This window comes from Elgaria multicarinata, chromosome 9 (genome assembly GCF_023053635.1).
Source record: "Elgaria multicarinata webbii isolate HBS135686 ecotype San Diego chromosome 9, rElgMul1.1.pri, whole genome shotgun sequence".
Classification (NCBI taxonomy): Eukaryota; Metazoa; Chordata; class Lepidosauria; order Squamata; family Anguidae; genus Elgaria; species Elgaria multicarinata.
The window spans coordinates 13,728,110-13,743,975 of record NC_086179.1 but is presented as its reverse complement, the minus strand read 5'-3'; the positions used below and the strand labels follow the sequence as shown (position 1 = coordinate 13,743,975).

The 15,866-nt window shown below is 44.7% G+C and overlaps 1 protein-coding gene across 6 annotated transcripts in view; it reads left to right on the top strand.

The window, feature by feature from the left end:
* The window catches only part of SOX5 (SRY-box transcription factor 5), a 606,763-nt gene that overhangs the window by 121,645 nt on the left and 469,252 nt on the right, over nt 1–15,866 (top strand). The gene's annotated exons all lie outside the window — the stretch shown is intronic.

The following is a 15,866-nucleotide window of genomic DNA, read 5'->3' as shown; positions in this document are numbered from 1 at the left end:
AAACAGCCATAGACATGCAAATGATCTGAGGAACAGAAGTTAACATGTGGAAGTTACTACATGGTTACTCTACAGAGGGGAGCATATCTTTCATGAGGCGGAGTGAGGTGGCTGAATTTGGCTTTCATAAAAGGGCAACCAATTGTTTATTGTTGTTTTACGGCCTAGGAGAGGGGGTTGTAGGATTTTCTGCCTGAGGTAGGGGTGTACAAACTCACCCGTGCCAGGGTCAGGGGGCGTCACCCCATCGCTGCTGCCAACTGGCCCAACTCGCCAGGCTGCAGGAGTGTCTTCTGAGGCTCGGCTTGGCCCGGCATGCAGGTGGCTGCAGAGCATTTGCTGGTGCCTCATGAGCGCTAAGGGGAGTGTCCACGAAAGGTGTGCCCAACTGGACCCAGTGGAGGTGGACGTGGGGTGATCCGCCAGGTTCCCAGATCCAATCAGACGCTTGTTGCAACCCTAGTCTGAGATGCTGGTATGTCTTAGCCAGACTTTGGTACTAAATTCATTGACTTCGGGGTACATGAGGTGGCATTCTATGGTCTTCTTCCTCAGGCAGCAACATGTCTTGGCCTAGCCTGGGTGGAACACACAGTCCTAAGATGGTCTAGAAGGAGACCTGGTGCTGATTCCACCTGGTTCTTCTTAACCTCCTCTAATCACAAAGCACCTTTCCTAATTTAATTTGTTTCTTCTCAAAGCAAGTGTGTGAGTCCATTAATTATAATGAGCATTTTATAAATACGGCTCACTAAGAGCTAGTCTCCACATTAAGCAGAATGAGGTGATGTAGATGGCAAAATTCTGGAAAGCACCATTTCGGACTGTGGATGGGAAGGTCATAATTTTTAATGTTTCTCCATATAAAACAAAACAAAACCTCCTCTCGCATAATCAGAGCCTTCCCGAGCCTGGTGTTCTCCAGATCATAGAATCATAGAATAGCAGAGTTGGAAGGGGCCTACAAGGCCATCGAGTCCAACCCCCTGCCCAATGCAGGAATCCACCCTAAATCATCCCTGACAGATGGTTGTCCAACTGCCTCTTGAATGCCTCTAGTGTGTTTTGGACTTCGACTCCCATCAGCCCTTGCCAGCATGGCTAATGGTTACGAATGCCAGAAGAATAGTCCAAAACATCTGGAGGTTATCAGGTTGGGGGAGGCTGCTGTAATAAAAGAATGTTATTAGTACATAAAGGGAAGTGGTGTTTGTTTGTCATGTCTCATTATGTGAAGCATATTAAAGGATATTGATGATGCCAAGCTGCTTTCAAACCCGCCCGCGGGACGTATCTGAGTGTTTGCGCCCGCGGGACGTATCTGAGTGTTTGCGCCCAGTGTTAGAGTGTCTGCCTGGACTTAAAAACACCCTTTTGCCCAGGGTCTACTCAGGAGAAGGGAAAGGTCCATCATCAGACAATGAGGAAGCAGACTCAGCCGTGAGTGCTGAGTCAGGAAGAGGTGGGTGACACCATGCCTTCCATCTCCTCCTAGACCTTTACTGGTTTAACAGCACCTTGCTCATGAACAACTTATTAATAAAGTATTAATCTGCTACTCAGCTTTGACCCCTTCCCACATAACAGTTGTATACCACTTGATATGTGTGTAGTATTGGTGTGTCCCTCTGGATTGCAGAAGTTAGGCAGAGTATTCTTTTCAAAGGCTTCCGTGTCCCTGATCCCTTCTTTAATGCATGGGAATATGGAGCAGTGACTGTGCTTTTCAGCTTGGGCATAATGATAGGAGCAGCATCATTTAGTCCCCACTGACAGTTGCAGTGCATACAGTAACGAGGAGGAGAGGCACTTTGCTTAATTGCGAAGTCAACTCCAGCTATTGAAAAGGCAGGTGTAAACTTGTAGCACGGAATCCCCATCACCACCGTTGGCTGATTTACAACGCAGGCTTGCAACACTAACAAGAATTGATGTGGTGCAGAATAAATTAAGCCTGCACTGCTGTCAGTAACAGCAAAATGTCTTGCGGCACCTTAAGGACTATCAGATTTATTGAGGCGAATGCTTCTGTAGGCCATAGCCCTCTCGATCAGACGCATCTGGTCCACGTAAGGTTATGACGCAATAAATTTGTTAGTCAAGACGATTATTTTTCCTTCAACTAATGCGGTTGCCCCTTTGGAAGTTGTCACTGTGGAAAACTACCATCAAAAAGAGCTAATAATTAATGGTTGCATTGGGAGCTTTTTACCCATAAAAGCTTTAGTAAGGTTGTATTTTCTTTTAGAAATAAGTTTAGAAATTAGTAAGGTTGTCTTTATTTTAGAAATGGTTTTGGATTCTGTGGGTGTTAAAAATGACTTTCAGCTGGCTTAGATTTTAATTTTCCTAAGCAAAGGGGGTGGGGTGTCAATGACCACATTCAGACAATTAAATGTCAGCTTAATAAACTGAGTTGTGCACGAGGTTCAAGCACCCACATGCAGCCATTTTCCTTTTCCCTTCACATGAATGGAAAAACAAGCCAAGAAGCTTCTGTTAACCATAGTTTTCCATTATGGACGAACGGCAAATTATGTTAATAGCTTCCAAACAAGCCTGGATCCAGAAGCCAACTTTCATCAAGAGTTTGTATTCTGGTTTGTTTGAGATTTCTTGACAAATGTGTTTGTTGAACTCCAAAGTGGTCTTTCTGGACTGTCTTGTGAACATTTTCCTTGAGGTGTTGTCGTTGTTTTAGTCTGGAGTAGCTGTAGGATGCTGTAATTCAGGTATAGGAAGAGCCTTGCTAGAGCAGATCAAATTGCTATCTAGTCTGTCTTTGTGTGCCATGTGGCAGATGCTGTTGATGAAGTTTGCTGGAAGGGATGGTGAGGGTTGGTATGAATGCCACAAAAGAAAGCCAATGCCTGGTACCATTGAAGGATGATGCTTAACCCCATGGTAGCAAGGAAAGGTGTTTTGATGGTATACTCTTAAAATGTCAACTACGAAACCCAACTTGGTGCTTTCTTGATCTTTGGAACTGGTCCTAATTTGCCTCTTTCTGCCACTTGCCCGTCTGCACAATGCATTTGCTCTTCAGAAAGAAAGAAAAGAAGTTTGGGGAAAGTCTGACGGTGATGCATACATGCATCAAGGGAAATAATGTACATAACATGAAACTATTGGGGAAGAATAATTCTGCACAGAGACCAAAGTGTGTGGTGAGGAAGGAGAGAGGACTGTGGTGATTTCCCGATTGAATGGCTTTTCTACCCTTCCACTTAACTCTCTCCAGACATGCACACACCTTCCATTTTTTTTCCTGGAGTCTCTTTAATAAAAGGATTCCTATAATCTTGAAGCTGTCATCCTAAAGTGGTCTGCAGAGACCCCCAGCTATAAATCTCCATATTTCTGTCTGCCTCGCAGATAGATTTACACAACCAGAATTGCACGGCAATGCTGAAAGCACTCCACTAGGGAATCCTCCTAAATATTTAAGACTTTAGATTATGGTATAAATTTAGTGGGGGGATTTTTGCCATTCAGAAATGGTTGTATTGATACACTGGGGGTGGGGGGGAATCTAGAAACCAGAGTTGGGGATGAGGGAGAGAAAAGAAAGAAAAGAAAATGTGGCTATATGCAATGCTGGGCTTATGCCGTCAGGATTGAGTGATTTGTACCTCAAGAGGTAGCATTTTCAGTGAAATGTGTCTTAAGCCGAACCAGAGGCCACTGCTTTTAACAACCCACCAGAGTCATCGGTAACTGAGGTAGGTTTAAGTTTGGTACATAATAGCCTCCTTTCACACTGTCAGATTAGTTTCCCAAAGAAAGGTTTGGCAGAGAACTGTTTTCCAATCCAACTTTCCGTCACTTTCTTCAATGCCGCATTTCACTGGCCCGGGCATTTCTCGAGCCGGTAGGTAAGGCCGCATGGCATGTTGAACAAAGAGGGGATTTAAACAGAGGTGTAACAGAAAGGGGAGGGCAGAGTGTCCCCTGCTTCAAACTCCTTTCCATAACTTTCACCCCAGTTTACTCTGCCAACTCTTAAAAGCATAATTTAAAACTCCAGACTCAGAGAGGTTATGCTGTCCGGTCTAAGTCAGAGACATGATGCACAACTGGCGAGCAGACCTTTGTCCAATGAAGAGACCCAACAAATGCAGTGGATCAATCTCCTTCCATAAATGAGGAAATGCTGTTTCCAAAAATATATATCTAGGCATAGCCTTGATAAAACTTCTTTCTAAAAAAAACTCCAGAAAAATAGTATTCATATAAGGTCATGAAGACCTCCTTTCCGGGCAAGGAAACCTGAATCTAATGTGCTACCCACCATCAGATGTAGTATTTTACTTGTACGTTATTTTTATTATCAAATTAATATGCTGTCTTTCTAGCCCAAATGTGTCTTCATTGCCCACATAATACAAGCCCAATGAATTGTTGAGCAAGTTCAGTTTCCTTCCCTCCTTAATTGTATTTTCTCCATATTGAAACTGATTTATGGTAGTGGTGGGATAACTGGAACTTACACAAGCCATTTATTCTGGTTTAGTCTTGAACTGTATTGTCAACTATTATTTCACTTGGCCAATCCAGTTTCTATTTGTCTAAAACACAAACTGAAGGAATTCCATTTCTTGAACCATTGTTAAGATTTATGTACCACCAATATATAATTAAAGGCGGAGACATAAAAAGCATCTCTCAAAAACCTGGGCTAGAGCTTTGTAGTCCAACGGGTACAGGAAGTGAAGCACAGAAAGGGTGGTTCAGCATTCCCAAGATGATTCCCTCCAGATGTTTTGGACCACAACTCCCAGCATTCCTGACCATTGGCTGTGGTGGCTGGGGCTGATGGAAGTTGAAGCTGAAAACATCAGAAAGGCACTACATTGGGAAAGACTGGCTGGGTTCATTTGTCTGTTTAGCATTTTGTCAACTGAAAGCTGTTCTTTTCTGAATGCATGGTGGATCACTTGAGGTCTTCTTGCATGGGGGTTAATATAATGTGTGAGCCACCAGCTCACACAATCTCAGGGCTCTGCTTGCAAGACAAGGAAAATCTGCATTTTTCTCTTTCTTTCCATAGAAGATGAGCTACAATCTTTCACAAGTATGAGAACCCTGGTAAAAGAGACCATAGGTCAATTTAATCAAGGGGTAGACAACATAGTGCCCTCCTGATGTTTTCAGTTATGACTATTGGGCATGTTGGTTGAGGGTGATAGGAAGCTGTAGTCCAAGAGATATGGAGCTGACATCATTCTGCTTCCTACAGTGGCTGCTTAGATGCCTCAGGAACGCCTAAAAGCAGGGCATGAAGGCAATCATGGTTTTTTTCTTCTTCCTGTTGCCCGTCAACAGGTGGTATTCCCTGTTGCTGTGTCTAATCATGAAGGTTCCACATGGCCATCATTAGTAGCCATGGATTGACATATTCTCCATGGATTGAGTTAACCTCTGGGAATGTGTCTAATCCCCTTTAAAAACCAACGATGCTAGCACACACCAACGCAAGTTGTGGCAGCAAGTGGCATAGATTAATTACATGTTGGGTGAAGAAGTACTTTAACTTGAATCTCCTGCCAGTCAGCTTCTTTGGATGATCATGAGCATAGGGATGGGTTACAATTATGTTTCAGTTTGTTTTTGACAAGAATTTACCGAAGTACACACATTTCTTCATAGCCCAGACAGAATGAACTTGAGCATTATTATTATTTTGAATGATTAGGGGGGAAACCAAAATTGAAAGATTCCTCTAACTTGACTAAGGTCTTAAAATTTAAAGTCTGGGCTTGAATCTCTTCGTATTCAGCCGTGTTAGTGCTCAATTAGGGTTACAACCTCCTTTTTCTGACAAACTCCTCATCGTTAACAGCTATGGCCTTAGCTAGACCTACCTTTTATCACATGACAGAGAAGGGAAGATCTCGTGTTTTGTTTAACGCGAGATCTCTCCTCCGTTTACACATGAGGTGCGACGACCTCAGGAGGAGACGCATCGCACCCATCATTTTTTTAAAAAGCAGCAGGAGCGCACGAATGATCGAGCACCGAAAGGTAAGTGGTTTTTTAAAAAATAATTTGATTTCCCCGCTCCCCCTACCTTACTTCTGATGGGTGCAGCGCTCCTCCCGGCTCTGCGTGAGGAATCGCACGGAGCCGGTCAACCCGCAGCAACGGGCCACACGTTCCGTGGTCTCGGGACCGTGGACAAACCAGGCCCAAAGTGTAAGGCTCTATCCTGGGGCAAGAGAAGGATCATCCCTCCCTGTTCCCGAGATCCCCTGTGCGTCATGTGGACGCACAGGGATGATCCCGGGGTTCACCCCAGGATAAAGCCCCATCTAGCTAAGGCCTATATGGCAGCCAGGTACATCATGGTCCTCTCCATGTACCTATAGAATTTAGCCAGCACAGATGGATAAGGATTTCATTTCAGGTCATTTTTTATAATAAGTTGCCAATATTTGCAAATTTCTTCGTATTTGAGATGAGGAGAACTTAAGATTTAAAATACTTGAATGCAGGAGAAAGACAAACTGATAGATTCATCCCTTCGTGGGTTCTTTTATTAAGAGATAAGGCAGAAAAAGAAATCCCTATCCACCTTCTCTACGTCATGAAGTGTTTGATAAACTGATGGTTTCTGTGTCACATGTGTAGACTGTTTGTGTGAATAGCTTCGTAGCACCGACGCACAATCGGAACCAAGTCAAAAGCCTTTGCTAGATTATCTCAGGTTTTATTCCTTTGCTCCGTTTAGATGACAGCCATTCTGCTATGGAAGACAGCCAAATGATGATAGAGATGTCATCTCTCAGTTTGGCTCCTATTTGTTGAATGATTGCCCGAATTGACAAGAGGAAGTGCACTGTGATTGCTCACCATCCAGGTTACAAAGCTAACTGCAGCCATTACGATGGGGATAGGAGCATGTGGGGATTCACTCTTGGTGCACTCCTGCAAGTCTTCTGGCCACACGGAGTCTGCAATTCTGATTCGCCAACTGTCCATTTTCAGGAAAATGGTAACAAGAAAGGAGTTCCATCTCCATGGGGTTTGTCTTCTTCTTTTTGACCTTGAACTCTTCTTGAAAATTAGAATGGATTTTCTGATTGTAGACGTGAGCAAATCCCACCTCACTCCGAGATATTTTGCTAGCCTCTTCTGACTTCCTGTGAGATTTTGCCTGGATTGGTTTGGAATTTTCCTTTAGGTAAAATTTGGAATGCAATTTTTTTTTAAAAAATTGCTTGCTTGCTTTAGGATGCTGAGCCACAGCTGGCAAGAAGAGAAGATGGCCAGGATGAGTTAAGTTCATGGGTCAACATGGGTCAGGTTGATGTTATGCACAGAATGGTATTTAGCAGATACTTGCTGACCACCCCCCTCTGGGTCTTCAAATTTCAACAGGGAATATCTACCCATTTGGAAATACAACTTTGGCCTTAGGGACTAGAAACTTAGTTTAATCCAAAAGAAAGCAGTATGCTGAGATTCTTGTGATGTGCACCCCAAACCAAATGTTGCAGTTGCATGGTAGACATTCACAGGACTGTAGAATCTGTACAGCTTCCCCTAGATAGGCATTAAGGTCCAAAGTTATTATGTTTTTCTCCCACCTGCCCTTATTATTATTATTATTATTATTATTATTATTATTATTATTTATTTATTTATATAGCACCATCAATGTACATGGTGCTGTACAGAGTAAAACAGTAAATAGCAAGACTCTGCCGCATAGGCTTACAATCTAATAAAATCATAGTAAAACAATAAGGAGGGGAAGAGAAGGCAAACAGGCACAGGGTAGGGTAAAACTAACAGTATAACTTATTGTAGGTACTTGTTTTCCTGTCATTCATTGGTACCCTTCATTGACACTGGAGCTATACAGTCATTCTGGGGTCCATTTTATATCAGCTAAAGCAACTCTATTGCCATTAAGCAACATTGTTACTGGACATAATAGGGGGGAAAGAGTCTTAGCGAGAATTATCTATGTTGAAAACTGCCCTGCCATGAGTATGTTCGGTTTATGGTGACAGATGGGTGTCTAAAAAAAAAATATAACACCTCCTTATGATGTTCTCCAGATATATGCTCCTATATTTGCTAGGCCACATGTGGTTTTAAAAAATATTGCTGTCTTTTCCTATTATTACTAATAAGTTAAATAGGGATGTTAAGTGGCAACTTATTGTAAAGTCTTTGGTTTGCTTGTTTACACACACATACATATACATGCCTAGGCACACAAAATATGGTGAGTGAGGTCACAGTTGTTACCATTTTACATAGAGGAATCTGAGGCTGAGAGATTATTATTATTTGCCCCCAAATAACCTGTGAATTCTGAGCTTAACAACGGTTCATATCTACAAGGGTCCTATCCATTCAATCTCCGAATCATACTTGATTAAGTCATCTCTCCCCACAACCAAAGTATCACTACTTCTAATAGCAGACTCAAGCAGTGAGCCCCAACACTATCAACAGGTTTGAGAGAACCCCAAAATTTGGAGAAGTGCCCTCCCTACAAAAAAACCCTCTTAAAAAAAACACCCAAAACTTAAGGGACAACCCCATTCAAACAGGCCTATGAGGAGTAAATAAATAAGCTGAATAGCCATGGAATGTTGTTGATTGGCTGGAAGTAAAAATGGAAAAAGAAGAATGGAAGACTTTCACCTGTTCTTGGCGTGCAGCAATGTGCTAAACATTGATGTGTTCCGCACATGCCAGCAGTCTGCCTCGTGCACCAGAAGCAGATGGAAGACAATGTGATTAACAGTTGCTTACACTGGCGTTGGTCCTGAGCGTCAGCCCTAACACAGTGCTGGATGTGTGTTAAAAAAAAACAAAAAAACAGAATAGGTATTTCGGCTGAGTAAGTGAAAATAGTGCCAACGCTAAGTGATGGCATTATGAGGCGATCCGATCCTGATTCTTCCACGTCTGCCCACGTTTTGCAATACCACCAGTAATCCGCTGTTGGAGATCATTGTCAGAGCTTGTATAATTGGAAGAGCAGCATTTACTTTTGAAGGGGAACAAGTTACCACCAGTGACAAGACCTCAAGGACAGATGGTTCAACCAAATCTCAGAGAAGTTAGCCCCTTTGGCAAGCAGAGGACTTCATGGCAAGGCTCAGTTGGTTACGTTCAAGGATGGAGGAGTGACCAACTGATGGATCTTTGCCCAGTGACAGCCCAGTGACAGCCACTCTGTGCAGGCAGGCAAGAAAGCAGCTCACCAGACAAGCCATGACCTGTGATGTATTTCCAAGCAGGGGAGCTTCCCAGCTTGGTGCTAGATATGTGCTGGAAAGGAACTGAAATTTGCAATCCCTCTGAAGGCATTGCTGCAGTTTTTTTTATAGGTTCTTGGACTCATAAGATAAGAGCCCTGCTGGAGAAGACCAAGGGCCCATCTAGTCCAGCATTCTATTCACATAGGCCATAGCTAGACCTCAGGTTTATCCCAGGATTGCCCTGGGGTCAAACCTGTTCATCTAAGTGCCACACAGGGCATCCAGCGCTCAGGCAGGGACGAACCCGGGATGATCCTGGGATAAACCTTAGGTCTAGCTATGGCCACAGCGGCCAACCAGCTGCCCACAGGTAACCCAAAGGCAGGGTATGAATTCAACAGCACCCTGCCCCCAATATTCCACATAAACTGGTATACATAGGCATACTGCCTCTGATACTAGGGATAGCATATAGCTTTCAGGACTAGTAGATATTGAGGTAGTCTCCTCTAGGAATTTGTATGCCCCCTATTTAAAGCCATTCAATTGGTGGCCATCACTACAAGTTGTGGTAGCAAATTCCATAATTTAACCATGTGCTGTGTGTGTGTGTGGGGGGGACTCCTTCTTTTTATCTGCCCTGGATCTCCCACTAATCAGCTTCATGGGATGTCCCTGGGTGCTAGTATTATGAGAGAGGGAGAAAGTGTCTCCCTATCCACTTTCTCCACACCATACGTAATTTTGTACACCTCTATCCTATCTACCTTTACTTGCCATTTTTTGAAGCTAAATCATTCCAGCTGTAGTAGCCTTCCCTTGCAGGGGAGATGCTCCCTCCCCTTGATAATGCAGGACTGCAGTGCTGCATGACCACCTGGTCTCCCCACATCAGGGGCATGGTTCCCTGTGTGAGTGGCAGGAGAATGGCATAGGAAATCCTGGGCATGGGACCCAGAGAGGTGGGTACAGAGGAAGCTGCCTTATGCCAAGTCAGATCATGGGTTCACCTAGCTCAGTATCATCCATATTGACTGGCAGGGTTTCAGACTGGGCTCTTTCCCAGGCTTGCCTGGTGATGAGAGGGTGAGAGCTGTTTTATTTCAGCAAGCGGAGAAATAGTTAGGGCTGTGCACCCCCTCCCTGAACTCATTTGGATCCTGATTCGTACCTTCCAGATTGGGCCCGAACTGGTTTGGGTCGATTTGGACCTCCCCCTTTCTGCTCCAGAACCGGATCAAGATCCAGAGGTCCGAATCAATATTTGGGCCCAATTTTGCCCCTCTTCCCCACTTACTTGCCTCCCTGGTGGATGGCGGAGGCAGGTAAGTGGGGAAGGAGGGACAAAATGGCCCCCGAATAAGCCCCCTCCCCCTTAACTACCTCCACCGTGGTGGCGGCGGATGGCGGAGCTAGGTAAGCCCCCCCACTTACCTGGCTCCATCGTCCGTCATGGTCCAGGTGGTGGCTTCAACTGCGGCCCAGGCCTCAGGCCGCAGTTGAAGCCGCTGCCTGGACCAAGATGGAGCCAGGTAAGCCCCCCTCCCCCCACTTACCTGACTCTATCGCGGTCCGGGCAGCGGCTTCAACTGAGGCTTAGGCCTCAAGCCAGAAGCAAGCCATGGCCTGGGGCTCAGTTGATGCCACCGCCCGGACTCCTGCCCCCTTACCTGGTTCCACCACCGTCGCTGCACAGACTACGGCAGCAGAGGCGGTGCCAGGTAAGCCCCCCTCCCTGGAGGGGGTCTGGAGCTTTGGAACGGTCCGAATCGCTTCGGAACGGTCCAATCCTCTCTGCGCCTATCTGGACCTCCCCCGATCCGCTCAGGAAACAGGCTTTGGAGTTCCAGACTGGCTCGCTCCGCTTCGGATCTGTGGATCCATAACGGAGTGAAGCACAGCCCTAGAAATAATTCCCTTGAGCAAGTGGGCTCTTGATCTGGTCCCCGAATTATCTGCTGTATCCATTCCCTGATATATTTCTAGCCATTCCTCTCCCTCCTTGGGTATGTCAGTAGTGGTGGAAAGAGCTATGTTCTTCCAGCTTGGTAGAATGAGGATGACGGGAGTCTATTGAAAATTCAGGATCTGGGACTTCTGGTGATGATGAACAAAATGCACAACCACATAATCATGTGCCCTGGTCGAACTCCTGCCCCACCTATCAAATCTTCAGGTTGATGTGCATCTAAGATTGAGGAAAAGTCCATTGATACAACTCCTTCTTTTCCATCCATAGCAACTTTCATTTTGTTAGCCCAAATTAAGGTAGATGAAGGGAAGTCCAGATCCCAGTTTAGCTGTCAGCAAATGCTCCAAAACAGATTGGATGTTATGAAGCACTAAATTGGGTTCTGGGCCAGTGGAGGGACAATCTGGTCAGGAAGAAACAAAAAGGAAGTATTTCTTCAGTCAATGCGTAATCAGACTAGGAAATTAATTTCTATTTTTAAATTAATTTTTATTTATTTATTAAAACGTTTGCATCCAGACCTATATCACAAGGATCTCAGGGCAGCGTACAGATAAAATTATACAAACAGTATAAAATAATAAATATACACAGCTAAAAACAAATGAAACCATTAATCAATCTAAAACCAGTATAGAATGTAAAAGCAGCAAAAAGCAATTAAAACAATTAAAACTATGTGCCAGCTTAGTGAATTTAGCCATCAAAGGCTTTGTTAAAAAGCCATGTCTTAACTTGGCACCAAAATGAAACCAGTACCGGCAGCAGTCGGGCCTCCAAGGGGAGGGTGTTCTACAGCTGGGGTACCAGAACAGAGAACGCCAATGAGATTAAGTGATAGTCACTACATCACAATGATTTTTAAAAAATCATTTGGGCCATAGCTAGACCTAAGGTTTATCCCAGGATTGTCCTGGGGTCAAACCTGTTCATCTAAGTGCCACACAGGGCATCCAGTGCTCAGGCAGGGGCGAACCCTGGATGATCCCAGGATAAACCTTAGGTCTAGCTGTGGCCTCTGCCCGCTTTGCCCTGTCTGGTACCTTCCAGAAGTTTTGGACAACGACTCCAGGACTTCCTGACCCTTGGCCATGCTGCCTGGGGCTGATGGGCATTGAATTCCAAGACATTTGGAGGGCACTGGGTTGAGGAAAGCTGCATTAGAAAAATACGTGGAGAATAGATCTATGAATAGCTACTGCCAGTGATAAGGAAGCTGAACCCAACATATCCAGAGGTGCAGTAAACTCCTGAAAATCTCACCCTAGGAATAAACCACAGGGGTTTCCATTCTCCACCATCCGTTTCTTGTCAGCTGCCAGGAACATCTGGCAATTGGCCATTTGTTGAGGAGAGAGTGATGGACTAGGTGGAACTTTGATCTTATACAGCAGGGCAGTGCTGAGATTTGAACTGGGAACAATGACCAAGCACATCCCTTGCCAAACCCTACCAGTCACCCACCCCTGTTTGACTCCTGGATGAGCCACTGCATAGTCGGCAGGTGACTGGCAAGCAACCAGTGGCCACTGGACGCCTCGGTGAGCTGCCATTTTGCGTGTTTTTCTCCATAAATGCACTATTGTGTAAATAGCGTCCATAAAGGGGCCATTCACGTAACATTACAAGTGTAAATTATTTATTCATTTATTTATTTATTGCATTTTTATACCACCCAATAGCTGAAGCTCCTTGGGCGGTTCACAAAAATTAAAACCCTTCGAAGTATAAAACAAACAGTATAAAAAACATGCTATAAAGTACAATATAAAAGCACAACTGGGATAAAATCAGCAGCCGTGCAGAAATACAAATTTAAAACACAAATTTTAAACAGCAAAGTTAAATAAGCAGCACTTTGAATTGGGTCTTGAAGTCTGTGAAGCTGTTGCAATTCAGGGCAGTCCTGATAATTCACCAGTCAAAAGCATGGTTTCCACATTCTTTGTCAACTCAAGTTTTCAGACGCAAATAGCTCCGAAACTAACCTTGATGCAGGAATATGTCACTATTGCCAGGTAAGCCTTCTCTACATAGAAGCCAGTTTGCAGCCTCAGGCTTCAAATTGGCCAGTTGAATTTGCCCTGAATCAGCGACAAGTACAGCATGAGGAATGGACTTCTGAGCCACTGGGCTTTGGACAAGTTGCAAAAATCAAGGCTGCTGAAACTATGGCCTAGTTCACCTCCACTGCATGTAGATGTGTGACAAACATCCAATCATGCGTACACCATGTATGAGAAATCTATTGATCACCAAAAAAGAGTTGATGGAGTACATGGATTGAGTATATATCTGTATGCCCTGGGTTACATGTGACACTCTCCATGCTGTGTGTGTGGGTGGGTGGGGGGGCAGCGTGTATGCAAACCTGAAACATTCACCCATTTCCCAACACATGGACTTGTGTGAGCTAGAGCCAGTACAGTGTAGTGGTTAGACTGCTATACTGGGAGTCGGGAGGTTCAGGTTCTAGTCCCCACTCAGTCATGGAAGCTCACCTGAGTGACTTTGGGCCAGTCACAGATACTCAGCCCAACCCACCTCGCAGGGTTGTTGTTGTGAGGATAAAAACGGAGAGGAGGAGGATTATGTATGTTGGTTTGGGTTCCTTGGAGGAAAAAAAAGGCAGGATATAAATGCAATAAATAAATAAATAAAATAATGCATAGATTTATTTAATTATTTATTTATTTATTTAGAGTATATACCGCTCCCCATTGAAAAATTTCAGAGCGGTGTACAAGATAAAATGAAAATAAAAAACAGAATAAAACAAAACAAAATTTAAAAGAAGCAAAAACAGAGATTCTGCATATTAAGGAAAGCCTTCCTGGAATAAAGATGTTTTCAGGAGGTGCCGAAAGGAGTACAAGGATGGAGCCTGCCTGACCTCCAGAGGCAGGGAATTCCACAGGAGGGGGGCCACCATGCTGAAGGCTCTTCCCCTGGTGGACTCCAATTGGAGGATGGATCTATGTGGAACCACCAGGAGCAGACCCTCAGATGACCTCAGTGACCAGGCAGGTTGGTAGGGGAGAAGGTGCTCTCTCAGGTATCCTGGTCCCAAGTTGTTTAGGGCTTTGTACACAAGTACATGAACCTTAAACTATCTCCAGCTTCCGGAGCAGCTTTAAGGGCAACCCCACATAGAGTGCATTGCAGTAATCCAATCTTGAGGTTACCAATGCCTGTACTAAAAATACCATTTTCCTGTTACGTTGTCATTAAATGAGGACAATCACTATTGTCACAAACATTTGTAGTGTGGATTGTGAATGCTATTAAACTGCCCTACGAGTTGGAGGGCTTACAACTCAATTGCCTTGTAACACCCCATTCGGTACTCACTGCCTCGACGTCGACTGCCTGAGGCAAGTGACTGTCGATCCTGGACTTACGCAGAACGGCTACTTGGTATAAGACCTCTACCTTCATTACACACTGCTGTCTTGATGTTTGTACCACAACAAACTGCAATTTCGGGCAAAGAGAAATGGGGTCACGTTCAGTCAGTGGACAGGGCCAAAAGAAAGGGGGCAGACCAAAGGGGAAACGTGACACACACACACACACACACACACACACACATACACATACACAACCAGCAGATTGTAGCTTAACAATCTTACTGCCTTAGGAGAGGAGTTTCAATATTTCAGAATGTGCGGTGGGAGGGGGAGAAAACTGCACAAAAAATGAGGAACCACTGAATGATAAGTGATTGTGGGAAATAGAGGGGGTAGGACCAGGGGAGGGGGCGATGGCCATCTAAAGAATTGTAGAGGGCTGGATTGGGACCTGGAGGGCCATTGCAGACCTAACACCACAAACCCAACTTCCACATCGCCCACTGCCTTTCGACGGAGCCCCCCTGTAACTTCAGCAGCCAATCCGGCTATTCTTTAACCAGAAGAGAAACAACGTACACACATGTAGGAGCCAGGTCTCCAACATTGCAGACGTCTTCTGTCAGTGGGGGAAACACTGGTGGTCTGGTTGGACTGGCACTCACTGTTTGTCTCCTGCCTGCTGGATTTATTTTTTAAAAAAGAGAGAGAGAGAGAGAGAGAGAGATGTTTTGGATTTCAAACGGTGGACAGTGTGATGCTCTGAAAGGTGCCAAGCGGTTATTTTAAGACATGTTATGGATCTCTCTATAAAATCGCCAGTGTTAAGGAACAGGGGGGGTGCAGCTGCTTTTTAGATCACAAAGGTCTCTCAGTGGGGGAACACTAAAGCAGTGGGGTTGGGAGAAGCGAGCGAGCGAAAAAAAAAGGGGGGAGTTTCCAGGCTGCGGTAGAAGAGTTAAAATAAACAAACAGCAATGGGTGATTATTTCTCTCCATCAAGGCTCCTTTATCCTACTATGCTCAGTCAGTGGTCAACATGCTAGACGCCCCTCCCTGGTTTATCCATTCCTCCTTTGACAGCCGTGGTTTATACAGCTGGGTCTTTGTGGAACTTTATGGGAATTGCTGTAGAACAACAGACGTGAAGGTAGACAAAGTACCTATTGCAGTGAGTGCTGGCGGGGCTTTCCCTGGAGTGAGAAATAGATGTGGTCACACCCACCCACCCACACATTTAACCCCTTCCTTTACGCCCTACGACTTACACGCAACAAGCTTTCCTTACAATGTGTACTGGTCTGTGTTGTTGTTTTTACC